General features: G+C 40.4%; 1 long non-coding RNA gene across 1 annotated transcript in view; it reads left to right on the plus strand.

Annotated features, from left to right (window-relative positions):
* The first annotated feature begins 473 nt into the window (after positions 1–473).
* 9330111N05Rik (RIKEN cDNA 9330111N05 gene) overlaps positions 474–22,955 on the plus strand; it is a 115,784-nt gene continuing 93,302 nt past the window's right edge. The window contains exon 1 of the long non-coding RNA NR_015587.3: positions 474–793. This is a non-coding gene — a long non-coding RNA (RIKEN cDNA 9330111N05 gene). The remainder of the gene's footprint in view (positions 794–22,955) is intronic.

Here is a 22,955-nt window from a genome sequence, read left to right on the forward strand (position 1 = left end):
ATGTTTCTTGCTTCCTCCTCGGAGTTTAAAATGAAGAGAACGATAGATAAGCATTTCTGCAAACGTAGCTTGGACCACCTGTCCCAGAGCACAATTTTACTCCAAACTGCAGCTGCAGAATGTCCTGAATAAAACTAGAAACCGGCCACCTGCCAGTGAAACACGTGATCCGCAAAGCCTACCAGAGGATAGGAGGAAAGCAGTTTTCCTAGACTGAACACACAGACCACGTTGGTTCTGGTGTTCTTATTCATCTTTCTGTCTAAAATACTGGAAAGGTAAAATGCGGGGCGGCCACATAAAATATCAGCGTACTGTTATAGTGATAGCCATTTACATCGCTGTTGATATGGTAGAGATGGAACCGAAGGCCTGATGCTCTAATCAGACACTGCTACACAGCTATAGCCTCAGCAGGAAGTTGTTCCGACTTCCGATCCCTGGACATTTTCATTTCTCTGGGAAACTCTTCCAGCTTCATCTTTGCTAGCATTGGAGCAAACTCCCCAACAAGCCCTTGTTGGTCCAAGTAGAGTTCTTGGACCAGCAACCCAGCATCACAAAGTAGCTCATAAGAAGCACAGGCTCTCTGAGCTGCTGACGCAGCAAAGACGGAGGAGTGCTTGCCTAGTATGCTTGAAGACTGGAGTGGAGGAAGGGAGAACAGAAGTTCAAAATCATCCTCCGCTGCGTCCTTAGAGCCTAGAATCTCAGACTCCATCCAAAATTGGCATGTTTACGAGGTCTCTTTATATCGTGAACTTGGGAAGAACTGATCAGTGGGCTGGCAGAGGTAAGGAGAAGGCGTGGGGGAGGACAGCATCTTTCACTTTCCAGGACTTCGGTAAGAAGTGCCACACCTAGCACTGTACCTAAAATAGTAAAGGTGGACTATCTTAGTTAAGGGTTGACTGTTGTGAACAGACTCCATGACCAAGGCAACTCTTACAAGGTCAACCTTTAATTGGGGCTGGCTTACAGGTTCAGAGGTTCAGTCCATCATTATCAAGACAGGAGCATCACAGCGTCCAGGCAGGCATGGTGCAGGAAGAGGGAAGAGCTGAGAGTTCTATATTCCTTATCTGAATGCTGCTAGAAGACTAGCTCCCACATGGCTAGCAGAAGGGTCTCATTGTGCACCCCCACAGTGACACACTTCCTCCAACAAGGCCAACCTACTCCAGCATGGCCACATCTCCTGGTAGTGCCGCTCCCTGGGTCAAGCATATTCACTACCACATGGACTTACCCTCTTACAATCCTGGAGACTGTCCACCATGTTCTAGGTAGACCCCTCTGGGCTCCTTTCTACATCTCAGCAATGGCCATAGATCTCTGATTGTCCCTGGCATACAGTCTATGCTGCTTGGATCACATGGCATTTTTTTTCTGTGTTTGTCTCCACATTAACTCCCTACTAAGGTCATGTGCTCTCACTGGAGGCTCCAAGTTCCACACTGACAAATGCAAGTGCACACCATTTCTGGGATGGGTGTGGGGAAGTGATACAGATGGAAATAGCAGGGTACAAGAGATACGATGGATAATTGGGAAAAGGGGTGTGCTGTTATTAGGGAAGAGAAGGCACATAAACACAGAAGGAGAGAGTAAGATAACAGTAAGGATGCCTGAATCATACCATTAGCTACCTTAAAAGAACCCCAAAATACCAGTTAGTCTATGTATAATATCATATATAGTTTAAATAAAATTTCCTCATCTGGGCTGACAATGCTTTCTACCAGAACCAAAAATCACCTAAGAAAAACCCAACACCAGTAATGAGAGGCCTTCTTTTGAGTCATTGAATAGGGTTGTCCAAGAGACTTCCCCCACATACAGACTATCGCTCTTGTCCTTGTTGTTCCCCCAAAAATGGAAAACAATCTCTATTACTGAAGATAGCAGTTACTTCAGACAAAGGGATAAGAAAGTGACCTGAATGTGCCATTCCTGACAACTAGCTTTCATGGTGTTTCCAAAGGAGGGAGGCAACCAAAAGTTCTACCCAGCTATAATTTCTATAAGCAACAATGGTACACTAACCCTAAGGGTACAGTGGGGGAACATGAGCTTTGGCAGTAACCAACACCTCTCTAACTGGATTTAAGATTTGCTCAACTAGAGGGAAACTGGGGGCTTGGGACTAGAAACCTGTTTAACTCCTCGGGGCTAGTGAAATCATGAATTGGGAAAGAATCTATAATCACCACTTTTAGCAACCAGCATAATATTTAACTAAATTTTAAATATCTGTTTCGTACCCAACCATAAGTGTAGTCATCACCTCTCACCAGGAAACTTCTCTTTGCCACAGAGACCGTTACAGAAAACCATAGCCAATCAAAATGCAGAGCTGTGGGGCCCAGTCCCAGTGAATACATCTACAAAACACTTCCCCACTCAAGGAACACTGGAGAAGGTGAAAAGACTAAGAGCCAAAGGACTATAGGGTTTGCTGTGAAGTAATGTCTCCTACTAATGTCAGAAGCTACACCCATAACATCTGTCCCATTATGATCCTCTAAGATGAGCTGCACAAAGATGATAGCACTGAAATGCCATGGTGGATAGAGCCTCAACCCTGTGAAGAATTATAGTGAACTAAGGAGTGCTGAGAGTGGGAGAAGTAGCCTTCTCCAGGGAAGAACACACCAATTGGTTATCCAGTATCAAATCATCAGCCCTGAGAACCTACATACAAGTTATCATTATACAGTCAGAACAGAGGTACAGTTAGGAATATATGTACACACACACGCGCGCGCACACACACACACACACACACACACACACACACACCCCTCACAGGCCATATTATTAAAAGAGAGCAATGAGGGCAATATGGGAAATTTTGGAACGAGAAGGTAGAAATGATGTTGATATAATCACAAAATTAAAAGAAAAATGAAAAAGGATTGATTTAAAAACTGGTCATGGGGCTGGAGAGATGGCTCAGAGGTTAAGAGCACTGACTGCTCTTCAAGAGGTCCTGAGTTCAACTCCCAGCAACCACGTGGTGGTTCGCAACCATCTGTAATGGGATCTGATGCCCTCTTTTGGTGTGTCTGAAGAGAGCGACCGTGTACTAACATAAATAAGAGCTAAAAAGCATGCACCAGGACAACCTGGCTAAGACATTTAAAGCACACAAACAACAATGAACGGGTCGTGTCAGTGTGGTGGAGCATGCCTTGAATCCCAGCACTTGGAGGCAGAGATCGATGGATCTTGAATTTCCCACTCATCCAGGAGTACATAATGATACCCTGTCTAAAACTTAAAAATAAAAAAGTAAAGATACTGGCCAGATTACATGAGGTCCCTTTTTAAATAAACTCATATTAAATCAAACATATCTATAAATAATCTGCTTCCAAGTAAAGTTATATTCATAGCTAGCAAGAGGATTTGGATGCCATTGAGAGCCATGCAAGGTATCATGGCCTGTACATTTAATCCCAGTTACTTGGGTGGCAGGACGGTAGACATCTAAGGCCAGCCTGGACAAGAGGGGGTGATATTATACTCAGAAAAGGCAGATTTGGACATTTTACTTTTAATAAGTGAGAAGGCACAATGTAAAAATTGTCATTAAAAATAACCATTATTTTAAAATGTCAATCACATTTTGTAAAATAACTAACACATTATTCTCTTCTACTGGCTGTTATTTTATGGGTTTTAACCTGTCTCCTTCCAGCTAAACAGTGACTTCTCTTCAAGGCAACTTCTCTTGAAGCCTTTATAATGTACTGCACTGCTTATAATAAGAATTCCATAGCTACAAATAACAGTTATGGAGAATTACTGAACAAAATTCACAAAATTTAAATGGAATACAAGCCCAGGCTTAATTATGTCAGGAAGAATTAGTTTGACCATAAAAATATGATCTCTAGAATTAAAGTATAATTATAAGCCAAAAGAACTTGAGAATCTTTGTTCTTCTCCCCCTTCCTTATGTGTGTGTGTATGTGTGTGTGTGTGTGTGTATGTGTGTGTATATGTGCATATATGCAAGGCATATATATATATATATATATATATATATATATATATATATATATAGCTTAGGTAGGGCTAGCCAATAGGCTTGGCTGTTTATTGATCCATATATGCATATGTATAATAAACAACTTAGGTCTAAGGCAAGAAAATCAAGCAAGTGCTCACACTCCTTTCCTCTGAGAAACCTGTGGTCATTCTTGGCCATAACTTAATCTGTGTAGAACCATAGAGGCAATGCTCGTTTCCCACTCAGGCCACCCTTTAGCAGAGAAACACAGGATATTTTGTTTTATGTCCTGCATAGGTAAGTTTGGAGTCTCAAGAATGCAGAAGATAGTTGGAGCTGAATGATTTTAATAGCAGTACTCAAACACATTAACCAGATATTTTTTTTCTGTTTTGCCACCAAGACTACAGAGCAGCACCAATTACATATCACTTCCCTGTGTCCCAAACGCTGGAGCTGTGTTGGCAGGTCACACCTTTAGTCCCAGGACCTGTGAATAATGTTTGAATCCAAGACCTCCTTGAGCCACATAGTGATATCCTGCCTCAAATAAGCAAATAAATATGTAAAAAAAAGTTTAACATAATTCCAAATATTTTATTAGAATTTTCAGTTTTAATGTTTAATTTTAGCATTATTTCACACTGTTATTTTGAGTTATAATTAAAATTATATTTTTATTACTGTAAGGGGAGGTGCTGATGTTAAGGTCCTGTTCCCCAATTGGTTCTTGATTTGTCAGTAAAGAAAGCTGTGGACCAATTGTTGGGCAGAAGATAGAGACAAGACTTCTGGGTGCCTGGAGGCAGACAGAGGGACTGGAGGAGTAGATGGGCTTTTCACTATGTTTCGGAATGAGAAGAATGAAGCAGCCATGTGAAATCTCAGGAGGAGCTGTGGCCTGGGGCCACTATTACAGTCATGGATGTTTGGCAGGGGCCAGATGGAATTAGCTACTAAGTTTAGAGCAGGTGGAAGAGACTGAGTTAAGAACTTGATGAGGGCAGGTTTTTCCAGGCCAGAGATAGTAGTGCCCAGAAATTGTGCCAAGAAGGCAAATTATAAAGGAACAAACTGTCTGTGTGTCTTTTATCCATGGATTCATGGGTCTCAGGAGGGGGCTAGTAGAGCAAAAGGGAAGCTGGGTAGGAGGAACTGGTATCGAGGCCAATCCCAGAGTAAAGGCTGTAGTGATAAAACTACATGCAACGAATTACCTTTGAATAGGGAGTTATATTTGAATCATAATTTCCTCTGACTTTCATAGGAACACTGTGACACATATTCTCACACATGATCTTACACACCTGAACACAATAATAATAAATATTGATAAGGACACATATTGATTATCCACCAAGACAACCTGCTGTAGCATTTTGCATGCAAGTTAAGTAAAATATGTGCTTTCAAATATAACAGAATTATTTTCAGTTTGTTACTGTTTTTTTTTTAACCAGCTATCCTTGTCCTCTATATTTCAAGCTGAGTCTTTCCTTCCTTCTAAATCAGCCAAACTACCCAGAGATGCAAAAGAAGGAGTTTCTCCCATTATGAGTTCATGTAGGTCAGAAGATCATTTGTGAGAGTTGGTTTTCTCCTTTCACAATGTGTGTCCTAGGACAGGAGCTCAGGTCATCAGACTTGACAGCAAACACTTTTACATGCTGAGCTATCCTGCCTTTTCCTCTTATCATACTACTTCTAGACAGCGATGTAATTTTTATATGATCTCCATTTTTCTTGGGGTTTTAATCACATTTCAAATAATAAAGTTTCTTGAAGAAAAACACCACTTTCCCATTAGAGTTCAATGCTGCTGTTCAGGACTAGGGAGGCAGAGCAAGAGGAGTATGAGTCAGGGCCAGCTTGTCTTCCTTAAAACACACACACACACACAATTTTAAAAACTTCCATTGATTTTGGTCAAGATAAAAGAAGTGACATTTATTGGATGGATAGTTTGTGTTTGTAGCTACACTACCCCATAGATTTCTTGCTTTTTATAGGTAAAAGTTTAGTTTTTATGACTTTAAATAAAACATTTAAATCTTAATATAGTCCCTTCCACCAGGGACAGGGATTCATGTGCACCCAGCACACACTGTACCACTGAGCTTAGGGTCCCTTGCCTTCTTTCCTTCCTTCCTTCCTTCCTTCCTTCCTTCCTTCCTTCCTTCCTTCCTTCCTTCCTTCCTTCCTTCCTTCCTTCCTTTCTTTTTTCTATCTTTCTTTTGTTTGTTTTGTTTTGGTTTGGTTGTTTCTTTTTCAAGACAGGGTTTCTTCGGGTAGCCCTGGTAGTCCTGGAACTCATGCTGTAGACAAGGCTTTCCTCAAACTCACAAAGATCTGCCTCTGTTTGCCTCCCAAGTGCTAGGATCAAAAGGATGTGCCACCACTGTTTTGACAATTTTCTTTTTTTCTTATGACAGATTTTTATGCTTTGCTGAATATTTGGAAGAATTTACTTTTGGGGGGGGTCTTCTAATCCTATTTATGTTTTTACATGGACTATTATATTTTCAATATATTAAAACTTTATCATTAAAGTTTTCATGATAAAGACCCCTTGTCTGCCTAAATGTATCTTGTAAAGTTATTAGATCTTTTAAAAAGAGAGTTCTTTGTTCTCTGTTACCTATTTCTATGCATTAAATTACCTATTGGAGCATTTGGTAGGTTTTCCTCTAATGTCTAGGGATAATTTTGGCTGTGTTTACTTAGTTATTTGTTCTTGAGATAATTTCATGCGTCCTCAGCTAACCACAAATCTGTAACCCTCCTGCATCAGCTTCCCAAGTATGGGCTCAGATACCACACCTGCTTATGTGTATAGAGAGATAGAGAGAAGAAGAGCACAGGCCAGGGGTGGTGTCACCTATAATCTCATATTCCGGAGAGGGAAGGACAATTGCAAATTCTGGGTCAGCTTTTGTTACAGTGAGACTCTGTCCCCAAACAACAAAAGCACAGGATAAGAGAGGGTTGGATTTAGAGGAAATGGGCTTCCACTTCTCATATCAGAATGATTTGACTTTGGGAGGTTGATACCTGGAAGCTACAAGGTACCATGGCTGCTCCCATCATGTAGTTTTTGTTTACTTTTTTAAAAAAGATTTATTTATTTATCATATGCAAGTACACTGTAGCTGTCTTCAGACACCCCAGAAGAGGGCATCACATCTCATTACGGGTGGTTGTGAGCCACAACATGGTTGCTGGTATTTGATCTCAGGATCTTTGGAAGAGCAATCAGTGCTCTTAACTGCTGAGCTATTTCTTTAGCCCCTTTCATGTGTTTTTTAATACATCAGAAAAAGGTCTTTTGGAGATTCTGAAGAAAGAAGTCCCTCATGTTGAGTGTTTACATTGAGTGGGGATAGAAGGGGAAATGTGGCTCCCTGTTATCTTCAAACCTTCCGTTTACATGGATCATTCTATTCTACTTCTTCTGTGACATTTTCCTACAGCCCAGGCTCTGAGAAGGTCACTGTGGGAACTGCAGATGTCTGCCTCTGGCTTTTCCTAGGAAGTACCCTAATACAGATTCCTGTGCCTTATACAGGGCTCCGGATTCTGGTCCTCTAGAATGGAAGCTCAGGGTCCCACATACCCAGGTCTGAGTAACTCGGAGTACTGTGGACTCAGGGAGGAGGTGATTGCACTGACTGAATAGAAATGGGAGCCACATCCCCATCCCTGGCAAATGCATTATGTGGGGCAGAAGGTGGACGATGAAATAAACAATGCCTTCTAGACCTGAACCGGAATGACCGCAGGGTTTCAGATCAGCCATTACTGTGAATGGGAAATCACAAACTTTTGATTTTCTTTACTACATACTATATTAAATGCCAGCTCCACAAAATATTGCTAAAATGCCCATCTTGCAGAGATGTCACTAATCATAGTGAGGCTAGATTATACTCAAATAAAGATAAGTAAACACATTTTAGCTTAGAAAATGTAGAGTTCATAAATACATGCTAAAGGTTTATCTGCTTTTGACAATTTCTGAAGGGAATTAACAGACATATAACTAAAAGAGCAAACTAAACAGCAAATAGTGGTAACGTTTTCAGATTTCTATTCAAACAAGTATCTTAATCTTTTAGCTGTAAAAACAAAATATCAAGCACACCACCTCCCTTGCAACATCTAGAAAGAGATGCAAAAAGTGACCCTGGTGCCAGTGACTCTTCCCAAGGCTCACAACCGTACTGAAGTGCTGTGACTCATGCAGCTCGCTTACTATTAATAGAAGAGTCTGATGACTCATTTTGTACCTTTAGAATCTGATGGGAATGTTCAAGTCTGCAATGCCTATGATGGTCCTTGCTTCTTCCTTCATTTTAAAACAGATTTGGGGGTAGATGATACTAATTTGAAAATATTGTTTTTTTTTTAATTAAGATATGATTTTGTTGCTCTTTCTTTGCTTTGTTCTTGTTTTTCAAGGCATAGTTTCTCTGTATAGCCTTACTGGAACTCACAGTGTAGATCAGGATGGCCACCAACTCAAGATGATTTACATATTGTAGTTTTGAATATAATTTAACAACTAGTTCTTGCCCAAGTTACACATGCAACTACTCCACAATCATAACATAGAGGCATTCCTTTATTGTTCAAGCCCCATGCCCACTTTGGCTCTTGGAAAGCTCTCATCTATTCTCTGTGTTTCTGCACTCATCTCCTCCATGATGTTGAGTGAATGTTATCAGGCATAAGAAACCTTTTGAGTTGGCTTCTTTCATTTAGTTGAGTGCATTTGAGATGCTCTGAATTTTGTCTCTTAGACCAGCTGTTAGCATTCTAATGAGTAAGGTATGCCAGTAACTCATTCAACATAAATGTTAGACCAGTAAAACTGACCTTATTTAATAGACAAAACTGACAACAAACCTTGTATTTATTAGGAAAAAGAAAGCTGGGCTTATTGGCACATACTATTAATCACTTGGGAGATAGAAGCTCTCAGGTATCTAAAATTCAGGCCAGCCTAGTCCATAGAGTCAATTCCAGGACAGTCAGGGCAACATAGGGAGACCCTGTCTCTAAACAAAACAACAACAGCAACAACAAAACCAAAAAGAAATAAAGAGAAAAATAAAAGTAATTGCCATTACCTCTTGAATTCTATAGTGAGTTTAGATTTATTTGAACATATATTAAGTTTAACTATTTCAAGAAGTACATGGTAACATACTTTAGGAAACAGTAGCTATTTATTCTTTTGTTTTGTTTTTGTTTTTGTTTTTGTTTTTGTTTTTGTTTTTGTTTTTCAAGACAGGGTTTCTCTGTGTAGCCCTGGCTGTCCTGGAAATCACTTTGTAGGCCAGGCTGGCCTCGAACTCAGAAATCTGCCTGCCTCTGCCTCCCAGTTGCTGGGATTAAAGGTGTGCACCATTGTTTTTAAATTGTGGAATACATTTGAACCATGTGGTCCAAAAGCTTTTCTTTTCCACCTACAAGGGAATACAGCACACAGGGCACATGGCTAGCATGGTATTCTGTTGCTTTATCAACATATCCTGAAGGCGAGGTCTCCCTGAGGATCCCATTCAACCTAGACCTTTGCAAAGACTCGTTCCCACTTAAACCCTATTAATCCTACCCCATGGAGGCAACAGGTGGCTTCGAAAATGGCCAGGAGAAAGATAATTCTTGCCCTTCAGGACGGGAGCCAATGGAAAAAAGTGACCTGAAGTCCAGGTCTCAGGCCTGACATGATGAAAATCTAACGCCACAGCTGTTCTCTCTTAGAACCGTCACTCATCATGTTTTAATTTCACAGTTTTGATTTAATCTTTTCTAAATACAGCACTGGATAAATACAGAACAAGATAACCAGAGTTCCCAGCAAAGAAGTCAGGTTGGTCTTGGCCCTGTCTGGCCTGTCCCTAGACCTTTGGGTTTTATTTTCTGTGGAGAGTGTATGCCCAGGGCTCAGCTTTATGTGTGGGAGGAACAGAGCTTAGCATCAGCATGTAAGCCTGCCTACCAGGGATCCCAGAGTGGTGTCAGCTGGGATGCTTGCTCTGGTAAATGTTAACTTGTAACACTGAGCTCCAAGGAAAGAGAAACATTTCAGTGATCTTCCCATTTTTACCAAGGTTTGTCATTTTTATTATGAAGCCACGTTATAAAAAGCTGGAATAAGATGCTTCCTTTCTGAGTGTACAACATTGACTGCTGAATCAATAACAAATCCCCAAATTTGCATTTTCTTACCAATGCCTCTTTCTAGTCAGTTCTGCCTCCACCTGGTTGTAGGCAATTGACTTTAACAAAACAAAACAAAACAAAACAAACAAACAAACAAACTGTTGCAGCACTGATTTTTGTTACTGTGATAAGATAACATGACCAAAAGCAACTTATAGCAAAACAAAAGTGTAATTTTTTTTGGCTTATAATTCTAGAGGAAAAAGAACCCGCCATAGTTGAGGTATTAGTAAATTTCTTCCCCAGGGGGAGACATAAGAACATTTTCCTGTTTCCTGAGATCCCAGTGGCAAACAGAGGCACAAGTTCACTCTGAGGAACGGGTGAGTTTATAAGGCTTTCTTACAGAACATAGCTGTGGTCTTAATTGCAGGGATGTAGGCACTCTTCCCCTACCAGTGGGCCATACCTAGGAAGCCTTTACTCAGTAGTGATCAGGGCTTCCCAGTAGCAAATTGATTGAGGTCCCCCTCCCTATCCCTCCCCTCCCCTCCCCTGCAGGCTATAGACTTCTTGCCCCTCTCTGAGGGGCACATGCTATTAAGGCGATCACACATAAAACAGGTGGTAGGGAACAACTGGATAATTGAGTGAGGGGCTCATGATCTCTCCATCCCTTGTTGGAGGGGAAGTAAACAGTCCATCTGGGATGATCTTTTTTTGCAAGGAGCTGCAGTTCAACTCCCCAGGAAGGAGGTTGTTTGGATTGGGGGACAGCAACACACCACAGGAGCAATAGCAGCAAGTGGCAGGATGATGATAGAGCAGGAAACTGGCAGACCATTTCCAGCCACATGCAGAGTGAACTGGCAGGGAGACAAAGCCCAGTCCCTAGTGATACGTTTCCTCCAGTAAGACCCTGCTTCCTAAGGGTCAGACCTTCAGAGTGCAACAAAGTTTTCAAACAGGTGAGCCCATGGGGGCACTTCTCTTCAAATGACTGCAATAGGTTCAATTTGTATTTTCTAGTATTTCTTATAAAGAATGTATACTCTCTGGAACTAGTTTGTTTGCATAGCATAGATGCTTTAAGATTCATCTGTGTTGTTCCATGTATCTATAACATGTTCCCTAGCTTCCATTGCATTCCATGTGATAGATACTATTATAGCTTTATCTGTATATGTGATGATGAACATTTGGACTGTATCTTTTTTGAGATACTACTCTGAGTAAAGCTGCTAGAGACATTTGTGTGTAAGTTTATGTAGTTTTCATTTTACTTGGGCAAATACTCTTGTAAAAATGGTTTGCTTGTGTGAGTAAATTTGTTTGTTTGTTTATCTGAAGTCTCTTGAAGACCATGATGTGCTTATGGGATATGTTGGACAGGGTAGTTTTATGTGAACTTGACACAAACTAAAGTCATCTGAGAGGAGGGGACCTCCATAAGACCCAGGTGTGGGCAAGCATGTAAGACATCTTTCTTAATTAGTGACTGATGGGGGCAGCCCAGTCCATTGTGGATGGTGATATTCTTGGGCTGGTGTGCTGAAGGTTTTTCTTTTGCTAGCTGTTGTAATGCTAAGTGCAGGCCCCCGAGATTTGGAGTCTGCACATAGTCCAGGTGACCCAAATTAATTCTGATAGGTGAATAAAGATGCCAGCAACCAATAGCTGGGCAGAAGAAACATAGGTGGGGTTTAGGTTTCCTGAGCTTGGAGAGGAGGACCACAAAGAAGAAGAATGTGCAGAAGAGGAGGAAGGAGAAGCTGTCACAGGTTAAGGATCAAGAGTATGTGGTTCTGAAGGCTGCTTAATTGGAACATCCCAGATGGAACATAGTAAATACTAAGTAATAACTTGGTGTCATCAACAGGAAAGTAGATTCTAACAGCATGGAGGTTAGGCAGCTGCCCAGCTACTGTGCTATTTAGGGCTTACTATAAATATAAAGGCTGCATGTGTGTGTTTTTTATCTGGGAACTCAATAACCTAAGGCCAGAGTAGAAACCCCAGGCCAGGATTTAAATATTAATACAATACTGGTGGTCCTGGTTCTATAAGAAAGCAGGTTGAGCAGTCTGTGAGAAGCAAGCCAGCAAAAAGCACTCCTCCATGGCCTCTGCTCAACAACCGCCTCTAGGTTCCTCCCTGTGTGAGTTACTGTCTGACTCCCTTTGACAATGAACAGTGATATGGAAAATGTAAGCCAAATTAATCCTTTCTCTCAACTTGCTTTTTGATCATAGTATTTCATCCCAGCAATAGAAACATTAGGGCATTGGATCTGTGTCTACTGATTGTAATTATAGCTAAGATAGACTATTTGATCGAGTATTGACTTATTTATAAAGCTTTCCTCTACTGGCCTATTATAAAGACATCAAATATCAACATTTTTAATGATATTTGACAGAAGACCACAATGTTAAACCAATAGTGTCCATTACAGGATAGGTTAATGAAGTCTGGACAAAGAACTATTAAGGCATCTCTGTGCTTTGAGATATCTAATGCTGCTATAACTGGATATATTTTCATTCCACTTATTTTGCATTAGTAAAATCTATTCAAATATATCTTTGTACTGCTTGCTGGTAGGAGTGATTTAGAAATTCACACAGAAGAACATTTATAAATACATTTAAGCAAAGGTGATTTGGAGACTGTATTTCAGTTTTCATGCTATTAGTCATGTGACACAATGATTCCATTTCCCCTGGAGTAAAAAAAGAATAAACAAAAGCAAGGAGTGTCTACAGTATTTGCTTGTACAAATGCAGTTGGATTGAATAGATTCTTTTGTTCCTCTGTAAATGTCTCTCAAATGTGTGAAGTAAGCACTGGCAACCAGGCCATGATGGAAATTTGTCACTCTTAGGCACAACATCTCTGTGCTGGCCCACAGAGAGGCCCAGTGGGTGAGAGCTCTTGCTCTTCCACAGGACCCAGCTTTGGCTTCCAGCACCCACATTGAGGCTCACCACCCATGACTCTCGTTCCAGGTGCTCATATGACAGGTGTGGTACAGCATGAACACTGTGCACACACATGCACGCAGTCAGAGCATTCATACATGTAAGACAAATTAAGCCTTAAACAATTTTAAAAATATATATTTGGTAAGATCTATGACAACTCGGTTGTTTAAAAATTTGTGGGGCATTACTTTATCACACTAATAGGGTCATATTAAGTAAACTAGGAAAATCATCTCATATTTGTGTGATAATGCTTATTTACAAAATTGATATGATGTATGCTATTAAGTAGTTAACACTATCTGGTATCAATTTGTAAAGAAAACATTTTACCAAATTTTTAGGAGAATTAATGGAGAATGATTTCTTTCTAATTTGAAAATTTTAAACTACAGTGCCTAATGATATGCCACATGTATTATGAAAGTATTTTATACTCAGGCCCGACTCTACACAGCTATACACATGTGTGCATTTTAATGTTAAAATCTAACATATTAGTTATTCCTTGAAAGCACTCGAAGGTACTAAGTAATCCTACTTGTGTTTTCTGTGAAGGTGGATAACCAGAAGCAAATATATGACAACGATTGCTTTCAAGTGTCTCTGTTCCACTCAGTCTGCGATAGAGTACTGATAGAGGCAAGCCAGTGGAGAAGTCCTGGCCAGCCAGCTCTGTAAACTTTCCATCCTCAGGCAAGAGAGCCAAGGTTTATTCTGCCTCCTGGTGCTGGCAGGGAACACATGAGATCATGCCTGTGCTCACAGAGGACCTCAATGTCCTTCACAAACATATCCTAAAGCACTTGATGGAATAATTAACTTTTAAGAAAGGAGCATTAAAATAAGATGTGGCTGTTTGTTTGACCTTATTGGGCATCTGGCCCACTCATCTTTATGACTTTCTATATGATCCAGAGTACTTTCTGTAGTATTTTCAGAAAATACAAAACATTTTTTTCCAGTACCCCTCCCTCCTTTTGGGCAAGAATTAATGACTGCTATCAGCCATTAGATTCCTTACTGGTAGCTTTGCCTCGTGTCCATTGTGTGTGATTAGTATACAGAAAGACTAGTAGCTTGTTGGCTCCGACTCACTGTGGAAGGCCTACAGATCATTGTGGTGGGCACAGAAAGAAACACACACATAAATATTAACTTATTTATTATGCTGAGATGCTGGTAATCTAACATGCATCTTGAACTACAGTTTATACTTTTACTTTTAAAGTCAAATAGAAAGTATGAGAAAAATATAGTATTTAGGGCTTGTTGTGCAAGAGATGGCTCAGTGCAGAAAAGTGTGTAGTGCTTTTCCAGAGGTCCTGAGTTTGGTTACTAACATCCTCATCAGGTGGTTCACCACCACCTGCAACTCTAGCTTCAGGAGCATGCTAGGTCTCTGGCATCCTCGGGCATGTATACACACACACACACATACACACACATACACACACACTCACACACACATACTCACTCACACACACATACTCACACACTCACACACACACTCACACACACTCACACACACACACTCACACACACACACACTCACACACACACACACTCACACACACACTCACACACACATACTCACACACTCACACACACTCACACACACACACTCACACACACACACACTCACACACACACTCACACACACATACTCACACACTCACACACACACACACACACTCACACACACACACAGACACTCACACCCACATACACACCCACACCCACACTCACATACTCACATACACACACACACACACACACGCACACGCACACACACACACACACACACGCACACTCACACACACACTCACACACACACACACACACTCACTCACTCACACACACTCACTCACACACACACTTACATCAAGCCTATTTTTCCTGACTTAAATTATGCAACTACCTGCAATCTAAGTAATTGATAGTAAACCTTAAGAATTCAGTTGCTTTTATGGTCTGCATATATATTCTCAATCAATTCTATTTTTAAAACATTTATTCCTCTTTATGTGTACTTGTGTGTAGATGCCACGTGTGTGCAGGTGTATCTCTTCATTCCCGCTCTGTTATTGTTTATGTTCTGCACAAGTCAGCCATGTATGCCCAGGTTGCTAGAAGAAGCTGAATTCACAGGCCGCCATGTGCTCCATGTGGGCGCTGAGAACTGAACTCAGGACCTCCTCAAAGCTGCAGAGCCATCTTTCCAGCACCATCTAAACAACCTTCCCTCTCTTTCCTTCTTCCTTCCTTCCTTCCTTCCTTCCTTCCTTCCTTCCTTTCTTTCTTTCTTTCTTTCTTTCTTTCTTTCTTTCTTTCTTTCTTTCTTTCTCTCCCTTCCTTCCTTCCTTCCTTCCTTCCTTCCTTCCTTCCTTCCTTCCTTCCTTCTTTGCTTCCTTCCTTTCTTCCTTCCTTTTAAACACAGTGGCTCTCTAAATAGCCTATGCTGCTCTAGAACTTGTGATCCTCCTGCCCTAGTTTCCCAAACACTGTGGTTAAAATGTTGTGTGCAATGGTTTGAATATGCTTAGTCCAGCGAATGACATAAACATGTCACATAAACAGGCTGTGTGACCTTGCTGAAGTAGGTGTGGCCTCCTTGCTGAAGTAGGTGTGGCCTCCTTGGAGGGAGGGTTTCACCATGGGGATGAGCCAGTCTTCTGTTTCCCATCTGAACATGATGTAAAACTCTCAGCTCTTCCAGCTCTGCCTGCCTGAACGCTGCCATGCTTCCTGCCTAGATAATAACGGATTGAACCTCTAAACCTGTAAGCTAGCCCCAATTAAATGTTGTCAATTATTAGAATTGACTTGGTCATGGTGTCTCTTCATAGCAATGGAAACCTTAGCTAAGACAGAAGTTGGTACAAGAATTACAAATTGCTAGGATAGCCCTGACCATGCATGCATTTTTTTAATTTTTATTTTTTGAGAATGTGAATTTTGGGACTTTGGAAAGCAGTGAAATACCTTAAGTATTACTGGACCATCCTTGTAGGAATATGAAAGACATTGGTGCTGAGGGTGATTTGAACTGTGCAGACCTGGACCAATAAGTTTCAGTGGAGAAGAATCTCAATAGTTGGCCTAGAAACTGTTTTTGTGCTTTTTTTGGTGAAGAATGTGGCTACTTTTGCCCTTTTCTGAAGAACCTGCCTGAGGCTAAGGTAAAGAGATTTCTATTAATTGCATTGGCAAAGGAAGCCTCAAAAAAGCCCAGCAGAGACTTTATTCTCTGGTTTAGTCCCATGAATAGCATTTTGATCAACTGTAGCAAGCTTTGGGAGAAAGAATATAAAATGTAAGGTTCAAAGAACAAAGGGACACCAAGAAGAACAATAGGGCGGAATCTTATGTTCCCGGAAATAAACAGATTAACATAGTGGTGACCTCAGGACAAGATCCCACCCAGCTTATTGTTTATGTGTTTGTAGTTGAGAAAGAAATTGTTAAATCATGCTAGGCATTATTACTTGGTTATGGTTTTCATTTGGACTTTTAGTCTGTAATGAACTACTATCCAGAAATGAAGGGTATACTTGTGATCCATATCTTGAGGCTGGAAAACACGGGCTTTTGATTCCAATCTTGAGGCACAGTGGCCATGAAAAACTTAGGTTCAGGCATGGTCGTATACACCTTTAATCCTAGGAGAGAGCAGATCTCTGAGTTCAAGACTAGCCTGGTACGGAGTGAGGTAAGGGGCGGTGGTACACACCTTTAAGCCCAACATTCTGGAGATAAAGTCATGCGAATCTCAGAATTCAAATTCCATTTACAGAGCAAGTTCCATGACAGCCAAGCTTAGACAGTGAAGGAGTTGGAAATGAAAGCTAGTAATAATGAACAAGTGGGCCATGTTCCAGCTCCAATAAGCAGTAGACCTCAGCCACTTGGACCGTGTGGCTCTGGCTTTAGAATCAAGAATAGAATGACTACTGGGAAAATTGATGTTGATTAGCAGGAGCTAAGAAATTATCAGTGATTAAGAGACCAGTGTCACTGTGGTGACATGCTTTCTGAAAGGAAACAAAAAAAACAAAACAACAAAAAAAAGGCTGTGTTCCAGTGTTCCAGAAATAGCTGGATTTGGTAGTATGTAAGAATCACCCAAATGGTACTGGTTTTTTAGACATGATGGAGTCATGGAGAGCAGCTAAGGCTTGGCACTGTGAGAGCCCAGGAGAGGCCTGGTGAAGGTACAGCCTCAGTTGCAGTTGACAACCCAGGACTGGAAGGGTCATGCAAAGAAGTTGAGGCTTGGCACCATGAAGAGAGCCTATGAGAGGTTATTGGTGAAGTATAGTTGCAACAGTAGACCCTAGTGTTTTGGAGATGCCAATATCAAGAACAGCGGCAGCAGTGGAATGGAGTCAACCAGAGTGCATAGTTAGAGATGTGACCCAAGCCATTTGGAGGAGACCAGAAACTGGAACAAGAAGCTGTAATGTTGAAGTTGTCTTGGAGACCCCAAGATGTTCGAGGTGCCAGGGCTGTGGTATACCTGCTGAGGAAAGCTGCTAACAGCAAGTGGAACCATCCAAAGAGAACTGTGCTGCAGTCAACAAAGCAGAAAGGAGTTGGACATTAGACACGGAGGTGATGAGTTTGGAGTTTGTCCAGCTGAATTTTGGTCTTGCTTTGGTCTATTATTTCCTCATATGAAGTTTTGAAATGGTAATGTATATCATGTGATGTTGGAGGTATGTGATCTGCTTTTTTGATTCTGAGTTTATAAGGAGTTCCTTTTAAGTAATTAGATGAACCTCAGAAGAGAGTTTTAACATTGGAATTTTAACATTGTTGAGACTATGATAGACTATGGGGTCTTTTGAAGTTGGACTCAATGTATTTTGCATTATGCTATGTTTAGGTATGGCCCCCACAGACTCATGTGTTTGAACAAGCCTATGGGACCAAGGAGTGGACTGTGTCGGTTTGAATATGCTTGGCCCAAGGAGTGGCACAATTAGGATGTGTAACTTTATTGGAGTAGGTGTAGCCTCATTGGAGGAAGAGTGTCACTGTGGGGATGGGTTTTGAGACCCTCCCCCTAGCTGCCTGGAAGCCAGTGTCCACCTGTTTGCCTTCAGAACAAGATGTAGAACTCTTAGTTCTTCCAGTACCAAGCCTGCCTGGATGCTGCCATGCTTTCTGTCTTGATGATATTGGACTAAATGTCTCAACCTATAAGCTAGTGCCAATTAAGTCTTGTCCTTTATAAAAGTTTCCTTGTTCATGGTGTCTCTTCACAGCAGTGGAATCTCTAAGACACTGTTATTAAGTTAGGAAGAGATCAATCTTTGGATACTTCATACATTCTTAATGCCTACATCTCTGGAGTGTTTGCTGTTAGAAATGGTGACAAATGCCTTTTCTGTCATCTCATCAAAATGTATTTTTAAAGGAACAAACCAATTAAAAACAAAGAAAATATCTCAAATTCTGTAAACTAAAAGACAAACACAGACTTGCATTTGAAGGTAGTTTGGACAGGGTTATATTTCTGTAAATATTCTTATTGTAGGTTCTTGATTTTTTTTAATCTATACTTGTGATCTATTTTATAACTTCTCTCTTGTATGATCTTTTGTTTTCCTTGGATTTAATCTTCAGGTTGTTTCTCTCTTTGGGAAACTGGTTGCAAGGGTTTACCTATTTTATGTTCTGACAGTTGCAGAGACTAGACCAAGGTAGTTAAGACACCTCTTTCAGCTCTCTGCTGCTCTGGTTCCTGGCCTAGCCCTCAGGCCAGCAGGCCTTTCCAGATTTCGAGCTTAAACAGCCTGGGCTTCCAGACCCTTAAATCTCTAAAGGGAAAGTGAGCCATTCTCTAGAACCTAGCCCTGCCATAGAGCCTTTCATCCCTACAGAGCCAAGAGCCAGGGGTGGGTCTGCTTGTTTTCAGCCTGAGGGTGAGGGAAGGAGTTTGGACTGATCCAATAGCAGAGGATTTAGGGCATTGTTATGTATTTATACTTGCACCACTCACAAAGTACAGCTTTATCTCAGAACGTCCTAGAAGTCCCTTAATCCCATCCAGATCATAGTCTAGATTTAGCATTCCAAACTCATGTTGAACTTTATATAAATGATTACTTTGGCTGAAGAAATACCTTAAAACTCAAGGTACCAAATTTAAAATGGTCCAGGCCACATTGTGATTTTTAGAAGGAAACTGGGAATTTTATGTTGGTGCTCAAGAGGCATATATACATTTCCACATAGAGGAGAAGTAAGATGATAAGAATCTATAATATGCTTTAATACTACAAAGCATAATTTTCTGAAATCTCTCCTTTAAATGTTGGGTTTTATGTCTTTTTTTAAAAAGTTTTCTGACCTTTTCATTCTGTGAAGCAAGGCAACCGCTCATACTGCAACTTAATGTTTAGTCCCCTTTCTTGCTTTATGAGTCTTTGGTCAGAAATGACTATAATATTGGTTGCTAGGGAAGAAGTCACCTTCGTTATTTCCCATTTTCTTTTTGTACTGTTTGTTGCTGAGAACCAGCCCAGTACCATGTACTGAGGAAAATTGCAATGGGTAGGGTTGGTGGTTTCAGGGGCAAAACTTGGTTTTGCAAGGGCAAAGGTTGCTTACTTTTAGTAGTACTTACCTTACTTAACTCTTTGCTATTCATAGACCAAAAGCTGTTGGCATCTGGTAATTAACTCAGCACACACACACACATGACACACATGCACACACACTCTGGTTAGGCCCAACCACCTGTCCCATCAACTCCACATGTGTTCATGCATACACACACACACACACACACACACATATATATATATATATATATATATTTGTGATATATACATATATTAGGTGGATATATATATGTATATTTGTAATATGTATATATATATATATATATATATACATATATATGGTGGATGGAGCAAAAGCAACTTCCAATGAGCAAGTTTCAACACAGAAAAAACTCTCACTCATTCTAGATGAAAAAGGAACTCCAACCTTTACTGCTCAAAGAAAAAGCTTTACCTTTTTATTTCTGAATGTAAGAAAAAAAGACTTCACCGTTATTGCTGGAAAAAAAGCTTCTACCTTTTTATTGTTGCAAGTAAGAAAAAAAAACCCTTTTCTTATTGTTGGTTCTTAGTTCTTATACTTTCTTAGGAGAAGAATAGATCATATGGTTTCCAAGTATTTTTTCCCCATAAGTTCATAGCAAGTTTAAGACACTAATTCAAGTCATAAATGATAAGGAATTACAGCAGAAATGTTTACATGTGTTTCCATTAAGACTAATACCCAACTAAACATTATCTGTTGCTAGCTCCAAAAGTTCATTAAAAGTTTAAAACTATAGTTCTTATGTCATGAGTTAGAACAGTTTTACCAAAAAACAAATCATCTGCCTAGTGTCTTATTATTTTGAAATCTTTTTATAGATAAACCAGTCAATATTTTATTTTCTGTCCTTGTAACTACAATATATTGTCCATTCCCAGTTTATGACCTTTATTTACCAGATAATAGTTTCATCATATCTAACCTAGAAGAAATGTTTCACTGATCATAAATCTGTTTCAAGCCTGCTTTCTTATTCCAGTGCAATTAGCATGTAACACGTGAAGGTTTACAGAACCCCATTTGCCGATTTTTAGAGGGCTGAAAATTATTTGTATAAATTTAAGAATTCTATAAAATCATTCTCAGGAATTATGAAGTTATCAGTATGTCTATACAGCATTGCTAAATGAGAGTACATCCTTGTTGATCTGCAGGAAGTCTGCCCAATAGGATGTGCTAATTCCCAGGAACTATGTAATAGTGACAGGAAAGGCATATCAGTAGCAAGAAGCAATCCTGGAATGAAGTCTCTGAAGGCCTTGCAATTCAGAGTTTACCTACAGCAGCAATGCAAAATGGTGGGCCATTTCCCAAAACTTACTTTGATGCATTCAGTCTTTCCTAGATGCCTAGATGCCTCCTGACATACTGTATCCTTTTATTTTCCTAAACAAAAGTACTTTGTACTTTAAGAAGCATCAAGAATATTGGTTGAAAAAAATCTTACAGAATTTTAAAAAGAATTAATAGTTCCACACCTCAGAGAACCCCATAAGGGACTGTTGCACATCAAGTTTTAGTGCTATCATACTTAATTTATTATTGGGAGTAGGTGCTGAAGCAGGGACTCATGTTGCCCAGGCTGGTTCCATCCCAAGTAGCCAAGAATGATCTTGAACTCCAGGTAACCCTGTTTCCACTTCTCGATGATGGGATCACAAGCAAGTGCTACCATCCCCTCCATTCTCTCTTTTCATTGTGACTATGTTTATCTCCAAGTTAAAACACCTTTAATCCCAAAGTTTGGGAGCAGAGGCAGGCAGATCTTGGAGTTCAAGGCCAACATGGTTATCAGTGCTATAGAGAAATCCTATCTCAGAGAGAGAGAGAGAGAGAGAGAGAGAGAGAGAGAGAGAGGCTGTTAACAAGTAAAACCACTCAGTCTGCATTTATTTGTCAGTGTTAGAGAAGAGTAATAAACACTGTTTTTTGTTTTCTTTTGTTTTGTTTGGAGACAGAGTCTTGCTGTTCCCATGGCTGGCCTATTGCTTGTTGTTAGGTCCAAATTGGCTTTGTACATGTAGCTATCCCCCTGCTTCAGTCTCCCAAGTTCTGGAATTACATATGGGCAACCTCTTGGCTGGTGTTATAGCCACTTTTAATTTATGACATTACAACCCTGATATTTGTAAACAAGGATAAGAAAAAAATAATATTAGCTCTTAAAAAGCTCCCCAAGAAACAAAACACACAAGACAAGGACATTTATTTCCTGTGTTATTGATGGGGAGACTAGAAAAGGCCACAACAACTTGCCTATTGCAAAACTTGCCTATGTGATTAGAGCAGCCAGCCTGCACCCAAAGTCTCCTTGAGTAGCAAACAGGAAGAATATTGTGGTAATGGTTCTGTCTTGCCAGCATGCTTATTTCTAGGGTCAAAAACGTATAGCAGAAAATAGTAACATTTTGAATGACATACATCAACTGATAGGTCTATAATTTAGCAAAAATAGAGTTGTGGTTATAATTGGGATAGATTGCTCACAGAGCACACTGCACAGGACTGCCTATAAAAATGAAAATGTTGTGTTTGAATGTGAAACATCTGTACCGACTCCTGTGGTTGAGGGCTTGGTCTCCAGTTGGCTGTGCTGTGTGTTTAGAGGTGGTGGCATCTTTGGGACCCTGCCTCCCTGGCAGGGGTGTGGTAGGGCTTAAACCTGATAGCTACTTCTGCTTCCTGACCATTCTCTCTTTTTTCCTGCTTGGCACCATGATGTGACCAGCCACGACATGGTTGAAATGCTCCCACCACTGTGGATTCTCTTCTTCTCTGCCATGATAGGCTGTAAGCCAGAATAAACCTCTTCTTCAAGGTGCTTCTGTCAAGCTCTGTGCCACAGCAATGAGAAAAGTAACTTACAGAGTTGGTAAGGACCAGGGTCTGCCGTGAGGAACATTTTTACAACTCACAATAGATGGTGCCACTCTCTTATTTTCTTGTTAGACTTTCTTTGTCCAACATGTATTTTGCAAAATTAAAAGTTGCCAGTATAGAGCATATTAAAGTGTGCAAAGAGTGCAGTGAACAACATGACAAATGTACATGTGCTGGGCTGGGGATGTAGCTCAGTTGTAGAGCAATGACTTAATATGGGTAAAACCTTGGGTTCCATATATGTAACACCCCTACCCTCAGTGTGTGTGTGTATGTGTGTGTGTGTT

The sequence above is a fragment of the Mus musculus genome, chromosome 13 (assembly GCF_000001635.26).
Source record: "Mus musculus strain C57BL/6J chromosome 13, GRCm38.p6 C57BL/6J".
NCBI classification, from domain to species: Eukaryota; Metazoa; Chordata; class Mammalia; order Rodentia; family Muridae; genus Mus; species Mus musculus.